This window comes from Mustela putorius, unplaced genomic scaffold (assembly GCF_011764305.1).
Source record: "Mustela putorius furo isolate JIRA1106 unplaced genomic scaffold, ASM1176430v1.1 tig00003875_pilon_pilon_pilon, whole genome shotgun sequence".
In the NCBI taxonomy this organism is placed as follows: domain Eukaryota; kingdom Metazoa; phylum Chordata; class Mammalia; order Carnivora; family Mustelidae; genus Mustela; species Mustela putorius.
In genome coordinates, this window is record NW_025422026.1 from 6,784,629 (window position 1) to 6,808,308 (window position 23,680).

At 52.4% G+C, this 23,680-nt stretch overlaps 1 protein-coding gene across 1 annotated transcript in view; it reads left to right on the plus strand.

The window, feature by feature from the left end:
* The window catches only part of LOC123388109, a 110,542-nt gene that overhangs the window by 77,584 nt on the left and 9,278 nt on the right, over positions 1 to 23,680 (plus strand). The gene's annotated exons all lie outside the window — the stretch shown is intronic.

Genomic DNA, 23,680 nt, shown 5'->3' on the forward strand with positions numbered 1-23,680 from the left:
CTGAACGTAGAAACCTCACATCTGACCCCTGCCCGTGAGTGATATCTGTGGAAAAATGAGCTTTTTTCTGTTGAGCTAAAGGGACCTGGAGGGAAAAAGCGAGCTCAGGGACGGCTCAAAGCCCACGGACAAGGGCGTCCGTAGTCCTTCTCAGGGACTAGAGGTTGGCACGTATGGGTGGGGGCGGGGGAAGAGAGCGGGGTCGGGTCCCTGGGGTGGGTTTGCAGGCTCAGCAGCTACTGCCCTGCCGTCTGGCCCAGCCCTTGGTCCGCCCGGTCTGCAAAGCTTGCGGGGAAAGCCTGCTGGTGCTCCAAGACACCAGCCTCAAGCGCTTAGGCCTCCATCCCAAACATGCCCAGCTTCCCTCAGTGATCACTCTGCCCTCCCAGCCCTGAAGTGATCAAAACCCTCGTTGAACCCATTTCTGTTTGCCTCCCTCCCATCTCTAGGGAGGATTAGTTCCAGATGTTTGCAGCTTCCTGGGTAAAGGACAGCTTTCTGCCATTCCTCCCCAAGCTTGTCGGGGGTACTCCCTGCCGCCGCCGCCGCTTGGAAGTCCCGAGCCTTTTCCACAAGCTTCCTGACACGAACGCTTTCTCTTCTCAATTCTCTTTCGAGCGAGCAAGATGAATACTGACATCTGTTTTCCACCTGGGTCCTCTGTGCTCTGACAGGGGTCCTCGCTCTTTCCCGGACCTCCTTTGGCATAATAATGTCTTCATCCCTGAGCACTCGAGGCGAGGTCAGGCAGCTCCACGCTGTGAAACCCCTGCTGCCTGGTTCTCATCTGATTCCCATGCATGTGCCTTCAGGATAAACCGAGAAGAGCAGAGCGGCGGATCGAAGTCTTCTGATCTGGCCTTCTCTCTCTCCCATCCTGCTTCCCTCCCTCGGGCTTCCCGCCACCTGCTAAGCCCTCACAGCTCTGTCTTCTTGCACCTGGGGCTTCTTCTCAGTTCCTCTACCTGCTTCGTAGTCTGCCTCAAAGGGCTTTCCATGGGGCAGGGGCAGGGAGGTCCGGGCTTATCTCTGACTTGAAACAGCCTGTGTTACTCGTTCTTGTATAAGAAGTTCTCTGAAGGGCGCAGTCGTTAAGCATCTGCCTTTGGCTCGGGTTGGGTCGTGATCCTAGGGTCCTGGGATTGAACCCCTGCCTGGGATCAGGCTCCCTGCTCAGCGGGAAGCCTGCTTCTCTCCTTCCCACCCCCCACCCCCCGCTTCTGTTTCCTCTCTCGCTGTGTCTCTCTCTGTCAAATAAATAAATAGATACAATCTTTAAAAAAAAAAAAAAAAGTGGTTCCTTGAATCACGCTTTTGATCCATAAACCTTAATCAGGACAGCCCATAAAAGAAGGGCTTCTGGATGAGAGAACCTGCACTCCTATGAGAACGCTTTAGAATGCACAGAGAGGGCCAGAGCGGGACCTTGAAAGCGTCAGCAGGTGGTGCAAGTGTGGCTGGGCAGGGCCAGGCTTAGCGCTCTAGCTGCCCAGCACCTGCTGCCTCTCGGAAGGGGCTTCTGGATTCCTGTGTTTCCTGAGACTCAGCTCCCATTTTTTAAAAAAGATTTTATTTATTTATTTGACAGACAGAGAACACAAGTAGGCAGAGAGGCAGGCAGGCAGAGAGAGAGAAGCAGGCTCTGCACTGAGCAGAGAGCCTGATGCGGGGCTGGATCCCAGGACCCTGGATCATGACCCGAACCGAAGGCAGAGGCTTTAGCCCACTGAGCCACCCAGGCGCCCCTCAGCTCCCATTTTTGAAAGGACACCTTTCCTCTGCAAATGACCTGCCATTTCACCAGCCCAGTGAGACAGGTTCTTTTTTTTTTTTTTTAAACATTCTCTCTCTATATATTATTTATTTATTTATTTGTCAGAGAGAAAGAAAGAGAGAGAGCACACTCAGGCAGACAGGTAAGCAGAGGCAGAGAGAGAAGCAGACTCCCTGCTGAGCACAGATCCCAATGCAGGACTTGATCTTAGGACCCTGGGATCATGACCTGAGCTGAAGGCAACGTCTTAACTGACTTAGCCCCCCAGGCATCGCAACAGGTTCATTTTTTTTCCCCAAGATTTTATTTATTTATTTGACAGAGAGAGAGAGAGAGCAAAAGATCACAAGTAGGCAGAGAGAGAGAGAGGAGGAAGCAGGCTCCCCGCTGAGCAGAGAGCTTGATGTGGGACTCGATCCCAGGACCCTGAGATCATGACCTGAGCCGAAGGCAGAGGCTTAACCCACTGAGCCACCCAGGCGCCCCCTGAGAGGTTCATTTTTTAGCAGCTACTTCTTTGGAGTCCTCAATCACATCTTTCCTGGACTCTCAATACGAGATTTTAAAATAGTCCTGTGGCTTCCTGTGGACTGTTTACTTTTAAAGCAGGAGAGATTTCTATTTATTTCTATTTTTTCCTAACAATATTTTCCAGCAGTCCCCCTTACTAAAAACGGCACACTTCTCGGGTTTTCCCCTATCACCAAGAGGGGAAGTTTCATCCAGTGTGTGTGTGTGTGTGTGTGTGTGTGTGTGTGTTGAGGTGGGAGGTTTACCCAAGTATTTCCTGTGTAAGATCCAGGTCCCGACTTAGGACGGAGCCCCACGTGTGTCCTTGGCCTGCAGTGTCTGAAGCCATAGGGCCTGCTCTAGGAAATGCTCATGTATCTCCTTGTCAAATGTCTCTTCCTTTCTGTGTTTGGACGAGGTGATTTCCGCTCTCAGGAAAGATGTCGTGTTGGGCATGCATGCCAGTGTGGGTGGACGGAGGGCCCCTGGGCCAGGGGCTTCCCGGATCCCCACTGGCACAGCCCTTGCCTGGCAGAAGAGCCATGAGGGATGGACCAGCAGCCGGGCAGCTAAAGGGCCAGTTCTCTGGAAGCAGAAACAGCTCCCCTGAGGCTTGGCGTGGGTGACAAGTTTCACTGGACGGTGGGTGACATGGAAATGGAGAAGGTCCCCTTCAAAGACCTCACTTTCCCTGGCTTCTCTCTCCCCGTCCTTTCCAACAGGGAACATACACTCTGGTTAAGCACATGAGGGACAAATTCAAGGCACAGTTTGTGGGACCGCTGCTCTCAGGCTCAAATACAGCTTGACGGGGCTCACTTAGCTAGCTGGGATCATGATTGCCCTCATCTCCAGGCTCATCATGGCTTTCCAGGGACCACCTGCTTCGCTTTCCTTTTCATCATTCATCTCCTTCCTGAGCCGAGCTATGCAGCTTTCTGCGTAGTCCTTTTTGGTCCCGTGTCCTCTCAAATCTAAGACTAAGGTTATCCTAGAAGATAACATTCCTGTGTTATCTGGATTAAAGTATGCTGGGCATTAGGAGTAAAGCTGCTATAGACATTCTTGTTTGTGTCTTTTTGGTGAATATTCATACTTTCTGTTGGCTGTATGCCTAGAGGTAGAATTGCTGGGTCATAGATGCTAGGCTTTTCCAAAGTGGCTGAACCAGCCACTTTGTCCTACCACCTCTGGTATGGGCTTTCCAGTGGCTCCCCCTTCCCCAACACTTGGTGATGTCAGTCTCTTTAATTTCAGTCTTTCTGATGGAATGCCGGTATGCCATGAGGTCTCGCTGTGGCTTTAAATTACGTTTCTCTGGCGAATCATGATGTTGGGTATTTTTTCCCAGGCTTGCCTTCCATTTTGAATATCCTCTTTAAAGTTTCTGTTCAAATATCTCACCTATTTTTTTAATCGAGTTCTTTGTTTCCTTATATCTGACTTGTGGAGTTTTAAAAATCAGCCTTCTGCATAGGACTACTTTGCCAGACATATGTATTGCAAATATCTCCCAGTCTTTGTCCTATCTATTTAGATTCTTAATGATGTCTTCTGATGAAAAGTTATTCATTTCAATGAAGTCCACTTTCTTTTTATTTATTTTTTTTCATTAATGGTTAATGCCTTTTAAGTCCTGGTGAAGACACGCTTGCCCTTCCCAAAGTCAGGAAGCTATTACCCTGTGTTCTTATAGAAGTGTTTTACCTTCCTACTTCAGGTGGGTGATTCACCTTGCATCCATTTTTGTGTGAAGTATAAATTAGAAGTAAATGTTAGTTTTCTTCTGAATAGATATCCAGCTGCTCCAGTACCATTTACTTCAAGAAGGTTTTCTCCCAGGGCACCTGGGTGGCTCAGTGGGTTAAGCCTCTGCCTTCAGCTCAGGTCATGATCTCAGGGTCCTGGGATCCAGCCCCTCATTGGGCTCTCTGCTCTGCAGGGAGCCCGTTTCCTCTTCTCTCTCTCTCTCTCTCTGCCTGCCTCTCTGCCTACTTGTGATCTCTGTCTGTCAAATAAATCAATAAAATCTTAAAAAAAAAAAAAACTACCATCTGGTCAAAAATATATGGTTAACCTTATTTTTAAAAAAGAGAGAAGAAGATGAAGGTTTTCTCCCATGGATTATCAAATGGAGTTTTATTGTAAATCAGAGCCCCTTTATTCATAACAGCCTTCAGTGAAAAACAACCCAGATGTCCATAAATGGAAAAGCCATTTGTGATACCTACATACAATGGAATACTTCTCAGCTAAAAAAAATAAATAAATAATGAACCGTGGGTACGCACAACAACATGAAGGCATCTCTAAAACATATTGAGGAAAAGGAAACAGAAAAGAATATGTACGGTTTGCTTCCATTTATGAGGCATAATTAATGCGTGGCGATAACATCAGAGAAGCAGTTCACCACATTTGCAGGAGAGCGGGAGGCCGTCGACCAGGTAGGCTGGGTGGGAGGCACTCCACCCAGGGTTTAGATGCTCTGCACAGTCACACTGGCTGCAAAGGTCAAGAGAGGACATGAGGCATCAGAGTAATGGTACCTGTTTATATCTAGGGCTGGGCTCTTCCCATTCCTGCTCTGACCAGGACCCTATCAGGAGATTAGGTATTTTCTGTGGAGTCCCAGAATGTGTCCAGTCCCAGAGTCCTAAGTCTGTGGCTCTAGCAGCAACTCTGGGAAAGGGGAAACAGAAGCTTGGATTCAGGGACGCTGTCCCTCCCAAGAGCTGAACGAATTCCATCACCGTCCTTATCATCTTCGCCGTCATGGCGGCTGAGGTTTTGCAGACTTTCTACATGTCAAGCACTGTGCTAAACCTTCTGTAATTAATCCCCCCAACAAGCCTAGGGTGGGGGGTGCTAGTGTTAGCGCATGGTGCGGATGAAGAGTTTGGACTGCTGTCTTCTTGGGTCCCTGGGGCCGCATTCACATGGGAGCAAGCTCCAGAGGTGTGGGTGTGGGGGACCCTCACCCAGAACTTGTTCCGTTGTGTTCCTTTCTCATCTTCTCTATCTTTTAGCGTTTCTATCCTCTGTGGTGTGGCACCGACCCCCTCTAGGCCTCTCTTGTGCAGCCCAGCCTTGAAGGGTGGCGTGAAGCCGCATTTTGTACAGCCCTGTAGAAGGCTTGTGAGCAAGTGTGAAAGATGACTCACCTTCACACCGACTCACAGTTCCTGTCAACCCCCAAGGCCCAGGATGCATGTCCCGGATTTTCTCAATCTTTCCCTATTGGGTGGAGACTTTATAGATAGAAGTGACACATTGAGCAGACACGCTAAACCAACTTGAGACTGCTTTTCCATCCTACGGACCATGAGGCCATGTTTGTATGTGTGCGTGTGTACGTGTGCATTCACAGGGTCAGAGCCACGGGGCTTCGGGACTGGGGCTGCCTTTAACCCGAGGCAGATCTGTGCCATGGGATTCAGGGGGGGGTGGGGATTTAGTTTCTTCTCCATCACTTGGACCACTGCCTAATATCCCCTTCCGGGGGGAGTCATTGCTTTGTGTTGGTGATGGACCTCTGCTGGGACCTGAACGTAGCTCCCTGCGACTTTGGGAAGACTCCGAGAGACTTGGCCAAGTGCAGGGGACTATGATGCCCGCTGGGACATCTGTATGGGTGAGGAAGAGCTGAACCCAGAATCAGGGAATTCTGCCACTCTGCTCCCAGAAACCCTAGACCAGAGGCAAGCCTCAGCAGCCACCTGGCTACCCTGCTTTGCCTGGGGAGAGAAAAAGGAGAAAAGGGGGGAGAAAAGAAAGGAATAAGAAGGAGGAAGGAGAGATAAGAAAGAAAGAGGAGCTTCCTTTCATACTCTAAACTGTATGCCTCTCCGGACCTTCCCTAAGGAAAAGGTGGAGCTAGAAGACAGCAGATGGCTATCTCCGGAGGAGTGCTTATGATTTTAGGGACTGCTTCCAGACAGTATCTCAGAGGTCTGTGTTTTTAAATAGGATCACTGAGTTGGCTTGACATACGCTTAGAGAGCATCGGGGTCAAAAGTTGGATCCAGTGCCGTCATACAGATGGGACATTGATCTATGTATTTATTTGTTGTTCCAGTACATCCTTGCTGTGCTAGACCCTGACACATCAAGGGGGCAGAATAGCTGGGATTCCTGCCCTTGGGTCCCAGGCAGTTTTAGGGGAGGATTTCCAGCAGAGCTAGATACAAATGACAAAGAGTGATGAGCCCAGGGTCAGAGAGCTGTAGTAAGGAGACAGGAGCCAGGATGCTGGTAGACCAGGAGTCCGTAGACAGTCTACAGCCCACCACCTGTTTTGTAATTAATGGCCCCTTCATTACGTGTCATCTATGGCGGAGTTGGGTAGTTGTGATGGAGACCACAGAGTCCTCAAAGCCCAAGGTACCTTTTGGCCCTTTACAGAAAAAAAGAGTGCCAACCCTTGAGCTAGACTCCCATCCATTTTCTGGAGCCCCAGAGTCCTTAGCACAGGTAAGGAAACACCTGTGTGGGGACAGTGTGGGCAGAGGTGGGACATGACAGAGAGGCTCCAGAACGATTTGGTGAAGGAAAGCAAGAAGGGTGGGGAGAGCAAGAGGCAGGCAGGCAGTCCTCGCTGTTCGTGAATTACAGTCTTGCGAATTTGCCCACGTGCTAGGATTTCTCAGCAATCCAGAACGGACGCTGTGGGCCCGGTGTCTCACGGACACGCACAGGTCAGTGGTGGCTCTAACTCACCACACATGCGTTCCCAAATGTTCCCAGCAGCCTCCTCCCACGGAGGTTGAACAGGGAACCCTCTGCCTGCTTGTTTCTGCTCTCACCCTTTCTGCAGATGTCCTTCTTGGGGCCACGTGTTCGTGCTTTCCATGGGTGACTTCACTGCTGAAAATGGCCCTCAAGCCAAGCTCTGAAGTGCTGCCTGGTGTGACATGCCTTGTGAAGGAAATACAGGTTAGGGAAGCTTTGTTCAGGCAGGACTCATAGTTCCATGCTAATGGACCAAGATGTGTTTAAAAGGAAACACGCGTTAAGACACAGTGGTGCGTTGATGGGTTGGCGAGAATGTTGTGAACAGAGGCTCATAGACACTAACCCCGTTCTCTCCTAAGAATGATGATGGGGTGTTTGCTAATTTGGTGTTTATGGCAACTTTATAGAACGTAAGTACTGAAGAGGGACAGGAATTCCCTACAGATCGTAGACACCGTCTGTTTGAACTGACTGGGACAGGAGAGACACAGTGTGGGATAAAGGGGCAAGATGGAGACTGGGTTGTGGCAAGGGGCCGGGATTCTTTGGGATGCATCAGGCCAGCAGCTGTGGGACCGTGAGGACAGCCACTGAGATGTCGGCACTCCCAGCCACTGGCCACAGCAAGGACCAGGGACTCACGTGGAGAAGCCCACAAGAGAGGCCATAGGAGATAAGAAATGGTGACACTGTTGGGACATGAGATGGGACAGGCACATTTGGAAGGGAATTCTCTGAGCAGGAGAGCACCCCAAGATACAGAGGAGAGATTGGCCCTGAGGACCAGAGGCCGTCTGTCTGTCTGTCCCTCCACAGGCAGGAACTTTCAGCTTGCGCCGGGCTTCCTAAACCAGACACGAACACTCATGAAAGTGTGCATGTGTAGCGTGTGCCCCAAATTGCCCTCGGAGCAGAGGAGCCCTGCCCTGGGCACCAGGCCTGCCCTGTGGGCCCCCTGGCCATGGGCAAGGTCAGGGGCGGAGGGGTCTTAGCAGAGCAGGGAGAGGGGGCTGAATGCCCTGCCAAGGCTGAGGGGCTTCAAGGGGGAAATTCTGCCCTTGAGGGAACCATAAAGGCCTTTCTATTCAGAAACCATCTCCCAAGGAAGACTGGCCGTGATTCAGAACGGGATTTAATCCTCACCACGGATCTGGAAGTTACCAGGCAGAAAACCCCTTCCCTCTCCCAGCCCCCAGCCCAGGCATATCTTGTTTTGTCAATGTTCTGTTTGCACACAAATAACCTCTTACTGGGATTGAAAAAAAAAAAAAAAAAGATTAAGTCATAGGTTTTCAAACTGGAAAGTACCTCAAGAAGTCCAGTTCCTTACCTTGAAGCAAGTAAAATATTATCATTTTCATGCTACAGATCAGGAGCTAGGTGCAGGGGCCCAGAGCTGGCAGATAATAAGGGCCAGGTGGGGGCTTGAATGCAGGCCCCCTCTTCCTAGGGTCCGCTCTAGATCAGCTCTACTCTACCTTCTTCTCACCACCTGGTCTGGGGACTTGACTCTCTCCATCGGACCCCTAATTTTCTCCAGCAAGTCTCCGTGTAAGGTCGCCTTGTGCCAGCCGTGCGTTGATCCCGGGCTAGCAGGGCTAGCAGGAGCTCTTCCTGCCCCTGCTAACTCGGGCCTCCCGGTGCCCCCCTTCCTGGCACTCCGGTCCCCGGCCCTGCCTCTGCCACTCGGTCCAGGGCGGCTCTCCGCAGCCCTCGAGGGAACTGGCAGCTGGGGGCTCAGACACAGGTGGGCTGCTACGCAGAGCGGGGATCTGTGGCTCCTTGAGAACAAGTGTCGCTCTGTGTGCTGGGCCCGCGGAGGCCAGCTGCTGGGGGTGGGGAGGCCCGGGGGGTAGAAGCAGAGGAAAGAAAATCTGTTGTAAAAAGCCCAGGTGAAGGCGGCCAAGACAAATACACCCAGGCAAGGGAACAGGAGGGCTGGAAGATTCCAGATGCAGAGGCCTCCCTCCACTGCCACGCTGTGTCCAAGGGGCTGGGCGAGGGAAGGAGGGAAGAAAAGTGCCAGGGCGGGGGGTTCTTTACCTGATGCCCCCTGAGCCCGAGCGGGAGCTGCTTCCCTGGGGACAGGCCCTTACGGGGGTGGGTGCTTTAGTGAGGAGGATTCAACCCAGCTTCAGTCCAGCTAGGGTTGGAAGCCCACAGTCCCACAAGGGACAGCCGGAGAAGGGGCAGGTGGACAATGCCAGGCTTTGTCCCAGGGGATGAGCAGCCACAGCACCCGGCCCTCCGGCTCCTTCTCTCTCTCCCACTCATTCTAGGCCCCTGCCGTACTCGTTTCTGTGTCACGTGGCTCTTCTGTCAACACTGGCTAAGCGAGGGGGGCTGAGGGACTGTGTGGGTCCTCCCTTTATTGCTGTTCTGGGAACCAAACCTGAGGCTCATGGAAATGTACGCTCTGAAAGGACAGCCCAGCACGGGACGTTTACCCAGGGCGGACCCCGGGTGAGTCAGGGGGCCGCGCGTCCTGGGTGAGATTCACACCGGGGCGTCACGCGCGTGAACAGTAGGACGTTTTGCTGCCTTCTCGCTACGAACTGTCTCTCCAGCTCCGGGAAAGAGAGGAGATCAGAGCTTGCTGCAGACAAAGTTGGCACCAGGGTGGGGGACCCCACTGGGCTAGAGTAAGTCTGTGGACATGGTTGGGTGAAAGTCCCTGGGGCTGGTCACCCCCACCCTTGAGTGCTGGAACCAGGCATGCGCTGGCCTGATGCCAGGGCAGAAGCACCACAGAGCAGTGGGACAGGAGACACAGCAGCCTCACTGTATGTCTGAAGCCACCTGGTTAAGACTCTATGGTCTTTTCCTAATTTTTGGAGGGCTGGCCTCTGGCGAAAGTGATGCTGATCTCAATAGCCCCCAGAGGGAATAGGCGTAATGGAGAAACAGTTACATACAAAATAAGGAAGAACTTGTTAGTAACTGTGAAATCTCTCTGCGGACAGATGACGGCTTTGAGAAGGTCATGAGTTATCTCCTATTAAATGCACTCAAGCAAAAGTTAGAGCAGTTACTTTGGAGGGACATCTGGAGGGGAGTCGCCAACTGAAGGGACAGCTGAAACAGGTACTCTTGAAGGGTCCGTCCTTAAAGCCTTTGAGTCCTGGAGACTATGTCTGTGACGTGCACCCTGGCAAGGGTCTTCATATCACTGAGCCTCAGTTTCCCCATCTGAAGACCTGAACTTGTGTAGGCTGTATCATGGTGGGGACATGGACAATATCACAAACATAGATTTTTAGTACCTGCGTGTGGCTATGAAATTAGCAAGGTCAACAGTTGATGATACCAATGGCAAGACCCCAATGTCTACTGGAGGTCCACAAGCTTGAGTGTCAAGTCTTGCTTCACTGTTCCCTAGATCAAAGGTCCTTCTCCCTCTGGCTTTGACTTCTTCTTTAAAGACTGATCTCAAAGATGAGCTCTTCCAAGTTCTTTATGCCTACCTGCTCAGTTTGGGCCAGACCAGCTGCCTGATCTTGCCTGAGTTGGTATGCCCTAAGGCTTTTCTGTAATGGTCTGTTTTCTGGCTCCCTTTCTCACCAGGCTGGGCTCCCGGAGGGGAGGGCTGGTGCTTCCTGTGTCATGGAGGTGGGAGAGTTTAGTGCTTCATAACTGTGCACAGCCGGGTCCCAGTCCCCGCCTGCTCTCCATTATCGGCAGGAACTTGGTCTCTCAGAGTCTCAGTTTGCTCACCTGTGAAATGGGGATAATAAAGTGAGGATCATCCCCCTTGGGGTTGTTGTGGGGATTAAAGAAAGACCACCTGTGGGGGGCTCAGCACGGGGCCAGGTGCACCGTGCACGTCCCATGGATGGAGCCCTGCGACTGTGATTTTTGGTGCAATGCCTAACACATTGTGAGTGACTGAATGGATGGAGACAGGCCATCTGCCAGGGTTGGACTCGTCACAGCCTTCTGTGGGGGCCCCGTGTACTACCTCTCCGCAGCAAGAAAAGGTACTGTGTTAGGAATCAGAGAACAAGGTGAGCACCCCTGAAGGTCAGGGAACTCAGGGACCAAAGGGTCCAGGCTTTTCCTAGGGTCCTCCCAACACCCATCCCAGAACTGCTCTGGAGCCCCAGAGGGTGGTCCTCCCTGGGGAGCCCTGCAAGGTCTCTGGTGCCACAGCCAGAGCTCCATCTGTTCTTACAAAACCTCACTCCTGGGATGACCGTTGCTTTTGGAGTTTAAGTGGCAAAAGGAGCGTGAGCACTGGGACCCCTCACTGTCGGGCTGTGGCTGCACAGGCAGACACACAACAAAGCAGCCCAATGAAGGCTGGTACGACCCAGTCCCATAAACAGTCTGCACAAGGGACACCTCATCCCACGGTTACAGAAATGTCCCTGGGTGGGGCCGGGGGGGTGGAGGGGCTCTATTTAAAGGTCCACAGACTGGAATAAGCACAGGTAGGTTTATTTCTGATTGTCCACATGGCCCTCTGGAATTCTCCCCGAAGAGTGACTCCACTTCCCTGTTGACCCGAAACCACCCCCAGACATTTTAGTCTCTCTGGGTCTTTTCATGAAAACAAACAACTAAGTCTATTAGGGCTTTAGCTGTTGTTATTGCTTTTTGAATCATGGTTCAGCCCAGTCTCTCTGAGAGGTCTGAGTCTGGGCCAAATGTGGGTGTTTAAAAATTAATTGTTTTGATGTCACCAAGTAGCAGAACCTGGGATTTTTGGGGGGTGAGGGGGCAGGACAGGTGTAGGGTGTGAAATGCGGGCCACCTGCAAACTTAGAGCAGGTGATGATTGCTCTCTGTTTGGCGGAAGGAACTTCTGAAAGCACAGAGGACAGCAAAATGAACCCTAGGCCCCAACTGCCCAACTTCCATCTGGCCACTCCTGGGGAAGGCACCGGTGATGACAGGGACAGAGCCAGAGCTCGTGCTCTGAGCCTGGGTGACTTGTGTTATGCCCCCATCCCAGGAGGCACTAGAGTGAGGGATGAGGGGAGCGCTGTGGTCAAGCAGAGAGGCATCAGAGTCCTAGCTGTACCAGGCCGACTTCTTGCCTGCCTGTGCCTCAGTTTCCCTACCTGTACGATAGAATAACAGAAGACCCAACTCAGAGGGTTGTGGCAACGACAAAATGAGGGGATGTTTGCAAAGTAATTAGAACAGTGCCTGGGTCTTGGCCAATGGTCCATTATGACTATTCCCACATCAGAGAGGAGGAACCAAGGCTTGTAGAGGTCGTGCAACTTGCCCAAGGTCACACAGCCAGTCCATAGGGGGAACAGGACTCAAACCCAGATCAGCTGGTCACACCCTGCACGGCCACACAGAGGAACGAGCTTCCAGCTGGCTCCGGAGCTGAAGGAACTGATGGGCACCTGCCCACCCTTCCCCATGGCCACAACTTCGGGGGCCCAGGAAAATGAGGGCAGACCCTGGATTCACCGACACATGGCCAGTGCTTCCTGTTGTTTATATTCGATGCTTACGTAGCTTTCACGACGTGCTGGCATTGTGTCGAGCCCTTTACGTGTAATTACTCAGTTCTTCTTATAATCCCCTAGGAGGGAGCTACTATGATTATCATCCCCATTTTACAGATAAGGAAACCGAGGCCCAGAGAGGTTAAGTGACTTACCCCCTGTTGCACGGCTAACGCATGCTAGGATTTCAACCCAGGTCTGGCTCCAGAATCCAGGCTCTTAACCATCACGTCAGATGTTTTATAAGCACAACACTTAAGACTGCAACTTGCCCTCAGCCTTGCCCTCAGCACCCCATCCCCTTTGTCCTTTGTCACTTCTTTTTCTCTAGGCCACTTGTCCCCCTCTGACTTAACCATATGCTTTGTTTATTGGCTGAATTTGAATGTAAGCTCCGCTAGGTGTCTGCACACAGTAAGTCCTTGATAAGCACTGAGCTCATAAATGAATGAATGAATCACTAGACGAAGAAGTGAAGGGTTCCTAGGAGTTCTGCTGTATCCGGGATGTGAAGGCCTGTGGTTTGTGCAAGCACTCATTTGGTGGGAAGGTGAGCCAGGACTCAAACCCAGATCTCCAAAATGCCCTTCTTAATCACGGGTTGTCTCTCTCTTTTTCTATTCTTTTTTTTTTTTTAAAGATTTGTGTTTATTTATTTATTTGTCAGAGAGAAAGAGCACAAGCAGGGGGTAGCAGCAGGCAGAGAAAGAACAGGCTTCCCTGCTCAGCAGGGAGCCCAATGCGGGACTCGATCCCAGGACCCCGGGATCATGACCTGAGAGGAAGCAGATTTTTTTTTAATTTTTAATTTTTTATAAACATATAATATGTATTTATCCCTAGGGGTACAGGTCTGTGAATCGCCAGGTTTACACACTTCACAGCACTCACCAAAGCACATACCGTCCCCAGTGTCCATAACCCCACCCCCCTTCTCCCAACCCCCCTCCCCCCAGCAACCCTCAGTTTGTTTTGTGAGGGGGAAGCAGATGTTTAACCGACTGAGCCACCCAGGAGTCCCTCATGGGCTGTCTCTCAAGAAATGATGTATTTAGCCATTATGTTATTTGTGTATGTATGTGTATAAATAAACATCGTACACACATAGATACATATCTATGAATATTTTATTTTATTTATTTATTTGACAGAGAGAGACACAGCGAGAGAGGGAACACAAGTAGGGGGAGTAGGAGAGGGAGAAGCAGGCCTCCCGCCAAGTAGGGAGCCCTATGTGGGACTCGATCCCAGGACCCTGGGATCATGGCCTGAGCGGAAGGCAGACGCTCAACGACTGAGCCACCCAGGCACCCCCCCGATCTATGTATGTATTTTTAAATGACAAAACTCTGAAAGAAGTCTGTGCTGGGGCTCATTGTCTCCTTGGCAAACAGCTAATGCCAGACTTTCCAGGGGCTACTTCGAGAAACCAAAAAGGAGAAGCACATGTTTCACAGGCAAGGCTGCTGGGTGAAAAAGACTTTGAAAGTTGCGATGGACCTAAAAGAGTGTGTCCCCATAGGTAAGTCAATACAAAAGTCACACTAAAACAACAGAAGTGGAAGGGAGCCCAGCAACATTCTGATTTTCCCTGTGATGGGGACTTTGATGCTTCAATTAGCAGTATCAGAACTCCACCTTTTTTTAGAAAAAATCTTGGTGTGTGTGCGCCTGCTGCGCTGGTGTGCCAAGAGGCTGAGCCAGCACAGGGATGATGCTGTCCCTGCCTCGGGGACCTCAGTGCAGGGGGAGACACCGGCACTCAGCAGCCAGCACACTGTGGGGCATGGTGTGTAGGCACTTAAGGATGAGGTACCTTGTGGGCACAGGGGTTTGGGAGCTCCCACGAAGCTTCAAGGAAGCCCTCCAGAAGAGGGAGGGGACATCAGGCAGCTTCTTCCAACATCCAAATTCCCCATGGTTCGATCCGTTTGGGTCACCTCCATGGGGGTCCTGTAGGAGTGCTTGGCCTGGATGGTGGGATGACACTGCCTGTCATGGCACAGTCCCTGTGGTCACAGAGCCTGGTCCCTGCAGGGAAACCAGAGTCCCGTCTGGCCAGCATTCCCGGAACTCCACTTCCTGCCCCAGCCCTTAAGACCCAGGCCTCACTGTAAACCCCTGGGGACAGGGCTCCGTCCTCACGCACTCCTGTGGTGCCCGCCCTGCCTCACCCCGCTGACAGGTCCCCCACTGCCTGCAGGAGCAGATGCCCCCGAGCTGTCCATATTCCGCTCTCCAGGCATCAGTCAGTTTCCTAACAGCTAACATTTATGGAGCACTGAGCATGCTCCCAGAGCTGTATTATTTGCTTCTCTGCTTTATCTCAACCCTTATATGGGCTGCCTACTCCCCTCTCCAGCCCCCCAGCCCCCCCCGGCCCCCTCCCCCGCTTTGCTTGGAGATGCTGCTATTTCTCTTTCACAAATGAAGTAAGGGAGGCAGAGAGAGAAGTCAGCTCCTGCCGAGTCACACGGACTGCAGGGGTGACGCTGACCCTGAGGGCAGGTGGTGGACTCTGGGTCATCAGGGTCTCCTGCCTCCCACCTGTGCAAGGGAGTGGCCCGAGGGCCTGGGGATGGACTTTGGAGGGACAGGTACGAGGACATCCTGGACATAGCTCTGCTTCCTCAACTTGGGCTCATTCTGCAGCTGGAATGTGCCCATATTCGCGTGAATCTTTCTACTCCCATCCTTGGGTGGGGGTCCACGCAGACCCCTGACACCAATCTCGTGGGACCTGAGAGCTCATATCCTCTAGACTTCCCCACCTAGGAAGGTCCTGTGCTCCAGACCCTTCTTGACTCATTGTCACCCTGCCAGGGCCCCTCTGGCCTCCCAAGGTGCTCTCCCCACAGGAATGTATTAAAGACATCTGTCCTTTTTCCCCCTGTGGGGCTTTGTGGAGCTATGGCATTAAGACTGAAATGAGAATTTTGATGATGAGTTTTTTGGTGCAAATGGAATTTTGGTAGGTGGGACCTTGTATTAACCGCCCCGGAGCTGACTTAAGCCTTCTAACTAGAGCTTCCTCCAGGGCTCTTGATGGTTTGCCCCGTCCTGTCCCCACCTCTCCTCCAGGAGCGGTGCACGCTCCTCCCGCAGCCCAGCCGCAGGATGTGGGCTCAGCTCCTGCTCCCTGCCGGGCCCCATGGGAGCTGCCAGTGGGAGCACATTTTACCCTGGAACCCGCTCCTGCTGCGTCAGATGCCCCAGGCGTCCAAGGACCACGGGACAGAGTTTAAGCCCTTCCTTCTTCCGAACTGGGAGATTTCTGGCAACCTCAGGGAAAGATTTCACATTTTGTCTCCTGCTTTTCTTTAATAGCAAACGGATGGAAAATGTAGAAAACCCTGTGCTCAGCAAAACCTGCCCCTATAGGAAATAGCTGGAAACCACGGTCCAAGACGAACACCAGGCCAGCTTAGGTGTTTCTTGGAGCCTCTGGCTTGGTTACATAATGCCTGATGGCCCAGCCCAGTTGAGCTGGCACACCTGGAGCTTGGCGAGCCTGCTTTCCTCTGTGAGCCCCCTGCCCTGGGCTGGTCAGGCCGCTGGAAAGGCCCAGGCTTTCTCTGCGATTAACAATTGGTCTGTTTAATACTGACTCCTCCCCCTGCCCCTTCTCTCCTACCCCCAGGCTCCTTTTTCAGGGAAAAACAACAGTTTCCATGATGAGCTCAGCATAGAGGCAGGAACTGAACCTGTCTGGGCCTCCATCTCTCTATTGGAGGGGTGCAGATTAAGTGACCTGTGGTTTTTCTTGGAGCCAACATTCCATGAGTCTATGGTTTTTCTCATGGAGGAAAGCTTCTCCTTGTTCTTGAGCCTGCAGACCGTGACTGAGAGGCAAGGTTTCCAGGCAGAGCCATCAAGCCCCCTCCTGGTTGGCTGTGACTAATCCTGTCCTCTTCCCCCACCTAGCAACGAGGCACACAGACACACAGGGGAGCAAGCGAGTGTGCGTCCCCGTGGCTGGCTGGCTTGCTTTCATTCATCCACACATCGGCCACCCATCCATTCACTTACTCATTCATTTGCTCCATGACCACTCACTGAGCTCCCACTGGGTCCTGTAGTCACAGAGGTGATGCGATCCCCTCCCTGCCCTTGAACTCACAGACTGCTACGGGAGGGGCGGCATGTAGGTCAGATAGGACAATGCCAAACAAAAGGTCTAGGTTAGTGGCCTGGCAGGGAGTTGTGAGGGCAAGGCGTGCCCACAGCATCCTGACGTATCTCCACCTTCAATTAATGCTTGCTCACACTAGACCCAGACTGTAGACGTGCCTACGAGGGCTCCTAACAGTTTGGAGATGATTTCTCTAATCCTGTGCCCAGGACAGTTGGCCAAGGTCAGGAAGGACATGCAAGTGGGGACGTTGGAACCAAACCCAGGACCCATGAATGTATCAAGTTGGTGATTCTTATCTTGACCACAGCACATGAGGTTAAGGCTCGGGACTCTAGGATAAGATAGGGGAGAAAAGTGTCCCCTCCTCATTGTGACATTCCAGAGCCAATGTCACCAACTGCTTCAACCTCTTCTTGAAGACAAGGCAACTGAGGCATGGATTGGGCAAGCCACCTGCTCAGGGTTCCCCAACCGGGACAAGGCTGAGCGAGGAGAGGGGTCTAGCGTCTCCAGGCTGGTCTCCAGGCAGACTCTGGTTCAGGCACGGGGCTATAACTGCTTATGCCTCCCCCACCCCTCTTCCTAGAACTTTCCCTGGGAGATCCTGAATCAGACTGCCTTGGCCATAGCAACTGCTGCTGTGGGCTAGCCGACAGGGGTGAGCTCATCCCTTGAGGTGGTGTGGCAGGACCTCGGTGGCAGGCGGGCTTTGGCTCCCCATCTGAAATCATGGATGAAAATAGCTTGCTGCGGTCTATTGATACTCAATACTCTATCATCAGATTGAGGAAGTCAATTAAAAGTGTCACGTTTCCCCCCTGCCCCCACCCGGGGCCTGGGAACTGTACAGAAGCCAGAGACCAGTGACCCACAGGAACCAGGCTGTGAGTTCCCCTTGACAACTCCACCAAAGCCAGCGGCTGCAGCGCTGCCCTGGGCCATTCTAGAGCTGTGTCAGGCAGCGCCCGGGGACCAGCGACAAGAATCCAGCTCTCTAGTCTGGAGAATGGGCTCAGGCTCGGGTTGCAGGAACATCTGGTCTGCCTGGAAAATGCACGGCGAACAGCTCAGGATGGGAGGGCCCTGGGATTGCCCGGAAACTTCCTGTGGGCGATGGGGCAGGGGCCAGGAGACCAGGCTGGTATGAGTTGGGAGCGACTGTGGCCAGGTCCAAATGGGACCTCAGGGACACTGGTTAATGTTCAGACCAGGCCAGGGGAATGCCAGCTCCTCTCCTGCCACACGGGAAATGCAGAGACATGGACCTCCTTCTCCTCTCCAACTCAGGGCGACCCCGGCCAGCCAACAGGACCTCTCAAGCCCCACTCCCACTGAAGTCCAGCCGGGGACCCTTCCTCCAGATGGCCCAGTCCTCTGCGGGCTTTCTGTCTAAGGCAGCGACACCTTATGACCCAGCCCAACCCCCTTACACCTTGGCCTCCACAGCCCTTCCCCTTTCTTAGGCCACTGGGCTTCCAGCTTTCCTTAGCTGGCTGGTGACAGCTGTGACAGGACACGGAGACGATGGTGGCCCAGTGTGTTTTTTCCTCCTTGAGACTCCAAGGTCAGCATTACCTGGAGGGATTTTTTCAAACAGAGGGCTGGGCGCTGCCTCCGGAGTTTCTGATTCAGTAGGTCTGGAGTGAGTCCTGAGACATGCATTTTTTTGTTGTTGTTTTTTTAAGATTTTATTTATTTATTGACAGAGAGAGAGAGATTACAAGCAGGCAGGCGAGGTGGGGGGGGCAGGCTCCCTGCTGAGCAGAGAGCCTGATGCAGTGCTTGAACCCAGGACCCTGGAATCATGACCTGAGCTGAAGGCAGAGGCTTAACCCTCTGAGCCACCCAGGCGCCCCTGAGCACATACATTTTGAACAAGTTCCCAAGCAATGTTAATGCTGCTGGTCCGGGGACTATATTTTGAGAGCCATTGTGCTAGGCAGTGCCTGGAAGAGAAGCGGAGCAGTGTTCCTGACATAGCCAAGAAAGGCCCCCCTGAGTGATGTGGAGCAGGACCTGACGGCCAAGTGCAAAGATCTAGGGGTTTCTAGACTCTTCTGTGCCACAGGCACTGGGCCGTTTAGTGAAGCCTAAGAAACCCTTCCCAGAGTGATGTTTTTAAGTTCATAACATAATACACATCGGGTGACACAGGAAAATGATGACATTGAATTTCAGCTCAATCCATAGAGGTCCCTGGTTCAGAACCCCTAAGGAAGGAGTGTTTGGCCAAGAGGGAACAATCAGTGCAAAGTCCCTAGGGTAGAAATGAATTCGGCTGATTGGGGGACAAGACAGTCCAGGGGTCAGAGCTCAGTGGGTGTCGGGGAGTGAAACCAGGGCCATGACCCGTGCTTTCCTCTGTACTTTCACCGTGGGGGAAGCCCCCAGAGGTTTTAAACACGGGGTGTGGTGATCGCAACTCACTTTGGCTGCTGGATGGAGAATGGGATGTGAGGAGAAGCCGAGGGAAGGCGGAGGACCCTTGAGGGTCTGTGGACCCAGCCCTGAGTCCATGACTCTGAGCACGAGCACACGCAGGCAGGGGAGCCTGCAGTGTTGGGGGGCGAGGGGGGGGCCCTAACCGAGTGACTTGCCTGAGCGCTGGACGCGCAGCAGAGGCAAGACAGGACACGGATTTCAGTCCGAGCCGAGGGCTGACTCCGTTCCTAAGTCACTGTGCGACCCTGGGCCAACAGCTTCCCTTCCCTGGTCCTCGGGCTCGGGCTGGGTGGGTAGAGGGAGGGAGGGGTGGGCGGACTCTAACTGAGAGTCCAGGAGGGCTCGGGCGCGGGACTGGCGACCCCTCTGGCTGGGAAGTGCTGTTTGTCGGGGGAGGCTGAGGCCCCAGGCGGTGGGCGCCCCAGTGGCTTGCCCAGCCGGGCCTGCGGACCGCTCCGAGGGCGGAGGGGGAGGCGGCGGCGGCGGGGAAGGCGGCGGCCGGGCCGGCCAGGTGGCGAGGCGGCGAGGCGGCGAGGCGGCGAGGCGGCGAGGCGCCTCCGCTTGGCCGCCGGCGGCGCCCGCCCAGGGCAGTGGGAACCGGGGTGGAGGGGGGCAGTCCGCGGGCGCGGGCGCGGGGGCGGGGCTAGCGTCTGCCCTCCCCCCACCCCCGCCGGTCCTCCTCCCCGCTCCTGCCCCTCCTCTCCCCACTTCTCCTTTTCCTGGCCTCATCAACCCATCCTCCTTCCTCTCTGCCCTTCCCCTCCTCTGCCCTCCCCCTACTCTCTCCCCCCCCTCCCCCCCATCCTCTTCTCCCCTCCTCCTCTTCCCCCTTCTCCTTCCCCTTCCCCTCCCCCTCGTCTTTCCCCTCCTTTCCCCTCCCCCTACTCCTTCCCCACCTCCTCCTCCTTACCCCCTTCCACTCCCTCTTTCTTCCTCCTTGTCCTCCTCCCCCGAAAAAGAGTGGCTGGAAAAAAGGGTACAGCCCTGGGGCAGCCAGCGGGGCAGACCAGGGCTCAAGAGGAAAGGCTGCCACCTCTCAGTGCCCCCCCCCCACGACCACCCACCCCTGTCCTTGCTCCTGGTGTCCAGGGCTAGAGGCCTGGAGGAGAGCCCTCCCCCCATCCACTGCACACCTGCTGGCCTCCTGGAGAGAAATGCCCCCACCCCGCTCCCCACTTCCATGCCACAGCCCCTCGTTCCCTCACAGAGATCCTTGAATGGCAATCTGGAGATCCCTTCTGGGAGGCTCATCATTCATTCAATCAGAAAACTTTTTTTTTTTTTTTTAAGATTTTATTTATTTATTTGACAGAAATCACAAGTAGACAGAAAGGTAGGCAGAGAGAGAGAGGGAAGCAGGTTCCCTGCTGAGCAGAGAGCCCGATGCGGGACTCGATCCCAGGACCCTGAGATCATGACCTGAGCTGAAGGCAGCGGCTTAACCCACTGAGCCACCCAGGCGCCCCCAATCAGAAAACTTTATTGAAAAGCTACTTCTTGCTGGATCCAGGCAAGGCCCTAACAAATTAAAATCCAGTCCCCGCCATGTTAAAGCAGCACTGTGGTGCCCGCTGGAGACAGAAATGTAGAGTATAGGAATTCAGTACCCATTGTTTGCCAGGTCTTTGAAGGTAGGTAATGTTATCCCCTAATTTACATATGAGGAGGCAGATACCATACATTGGAGAGAGATAATAGATGAGTGAAGTTTACATTCACAATATATAAAGCACTAAAGAGATCTCTTAGGATTTACAGATTGTTTACAAAACCCACCAGTGGGGGCGTCTGGGTGGCTCAGCAGGTTAAAGCCTCTGCCTTCTGCTCAGGTCATGATCCCAGCGTCCTGGAATTGAGCCCCGCATTGGGCTCTCTGCTCAGCAGGTATCCTGCTTCTTCTTTGCTCTCTCTGCCTACCCCTCTGCCTAGTTGTGATCTCTGTCTCTGTCAAATAAATAAATAAAATCTTTAAAAAAAAAAAAAAACTAAACTAAAAAACCCACCAGTGAGGCTACAGTTCAAGAAACTGAGAATACCAAGTATTGGCAGGGACAAGAAGCAGCTGGAATTTTCAGACGCTCCTGGTACAACAGGGTACAGACACTTTAGAAAAATGTTTGGCAGTGCGCACTGAGGCTACAAATACAAATATTTTCTGAGCAAAGAATATAAATTGGAAATATATATATATACGTGTGTGTGTGTGTGTGTGTGTGTGTGTATAATTCAAAGAAAGTCCTCGGAGCTAATAAGTATTTGAAAAGATGATCAAACTCATTAGTAATTAGACAAATATATGTAGAAGCATCCTATGGCTTGACAATCATGAGAATGACAAAGATTAGCAAAGTAGGCTGTACCCAGAGCAGGCCAGGATGTGAAGAGGTGCGGGTGATACACTGCAGGAGGGCACATGATAAGCGGGCTGAGGCAATGCAGTCGCAGTCAAGCCTGCAGCCCTTGGTGACCTTGGTACCCAGAGATCCAGCTCTTCATGCTCGTGCAGGTTGGCAAGAGGGCCAGAAGGAGCGCATGGTCGCTGGGACAGTCCTTACAGGAATGCTGCCTTCGACTCCACGTTGTCATTCATCAGAGGGAGGGCTAAGTCAGGTGGTGGGACATACTATGGGATGTCGCCCTTCTTATTGCAGAATGTGCATACGTGGACCTCAAAAAATAGGACCAATTGAAACAAGTAAGGAGCAGAACTAGATTTCCACCCCCCCACACACACACAATAGTTCTGCACATTTTATGAGAATATATGCATATTTAAAGGCATATGATAAACATCAGAGCAGATGCTTAAGGGAGATTGAAAGTCAATATTGGGGAAAAAAAGAGAACTATAAAATAAAATACGACCCAGCCATTCTACTTTGAGAGTGAAAGCATATGTCTACACCAAGATTTCTAAACATATGATCATAGAAGCTTTACTTGTAAGAGCTCCAAGCTGGAAACAACCCAGATGTCCATCAACAGAGAGATGGATGAACAGATTATACCCTAAGCATACAACGGAATACTAGTCAACAATTAAAGAAGACAAAAACACCGACACACACAGCATGAATGACTCCAAAAATAATTGTGCTGAATGACAGAATCCAGACTGTGTGATTCCACTCACATAAACTCCTAGAAAATGCAAATGGGTCTAGAGGGACGGAAAGCAGAAGAGTGGTGGCCTGAAGAATGGCGGTTGGGAGAGGGCAGAGGTGGGCAGGAGGGATTTACCAAAGGGTTCCAGGAAACTTCGGGGGATGAGACGGATTTGTGGCTTATCCCGGTTACGGCGCTGGTTTCTCAGGCGTGTGCACGTGTCAAAACTCATCAGATTGTACACTTTAAATACGTGCAGGGTGTTTGATGTCGATTGAAGCTGCAAAAAAGAAATAAAATAAGAGGGCTCTGCATTAACTGATGATGATAATGTACTTGGAACTGAGGGATGTGACTAACTTAACTTGTTGCCCTTGAATTTAAAGTTAACAAAAGCCTAAATAAATAAACAAATTAAAAAAAATAAAGCAAAAAAGAAAGCTTAAATAGTTGAATGGCGTGCCCAGGCCTCACAGCTTGGATGCTGACTCCTACACTGTCACAATCATACTCTGTGGCTCGGGGCTTGTCCTAGTTCAAGGTGTTCTGTAATTCCCTATATTTGATGGGGGCATTCACCCAAGCCCTAGGGTCATCTCTAGGAAAGGCACTGGGCACTCAGAGATGGGGGACAAGGCCCTGCCTTCTAGGCCCTCCCACCCAGCTGGGGAGAGACACTTGGACAGATAGTCACAAAGCTAGGTGAAATCAGGGAAGGCTTCCTGTAAGAGGTGATGCCTGAGTTCAGAGGTGTTTGGGCCAGAGTAAACACTTGCTGAGTACTATCTGTATTACTATGGCTCCCCATGATCTTAGAGAAAGGAAAGCAGAAAGGAAGAGAGGGTTCCAGGAAGAGGGGTTGGGGGTTGGGGGTGGGGGTGTGGGAGAGGTGGAGGTGGGCATATTGATTTGGTTTGTGCCTAGGGAACAGGCCAAACTAACAAGGGAGGTCATTTTAAGGCTTGTTGTCATTCCCCTGAAAGTAAGTGCCCAAAAGCCATGGGGGCATGAGAGAGTTCTGGGCCGGATTTAATGGTGCCCCCCCCCATATACATTTGGCTCTGGAGCTTTGCACGGGGTGTGAGGGCAGAGTCTCAACAGTGAGCGGGAGTGAGTGCCCCCACCTTCAGTCCTGAGGAATCCAATCTGTAGATGCTTTCATCCAACACGAGTGTCCTCACCGGGTCTCTGCCTGCCCGACACACAGTAGGAAATCAGTAAAGGCTGGGTTCCTCTCTTGCCTCTCTCCTTTCCCCGGACACTTACAGGCTCTGCTCAAGACCTGCCCCAGGCCCCTGTCCATACCAAGCCATGACCAGGGCAGGTGGACCCAGAGTCCCAGGAAGAGTGGGGCAAAGGCTTCAGGGCTGGGCAGCCCCTCCGCCACGTGGAAGGAGGGGGCTGTTCTTGATTCTCTGCCATGAAAAAGCCCCATTGTGGGGACTTTGAGGGAGAATATATTTATTTTGTTTCCTGAGCTGTGTGAACAGTGCTCTGTGTGGCCGGGGAGGGATT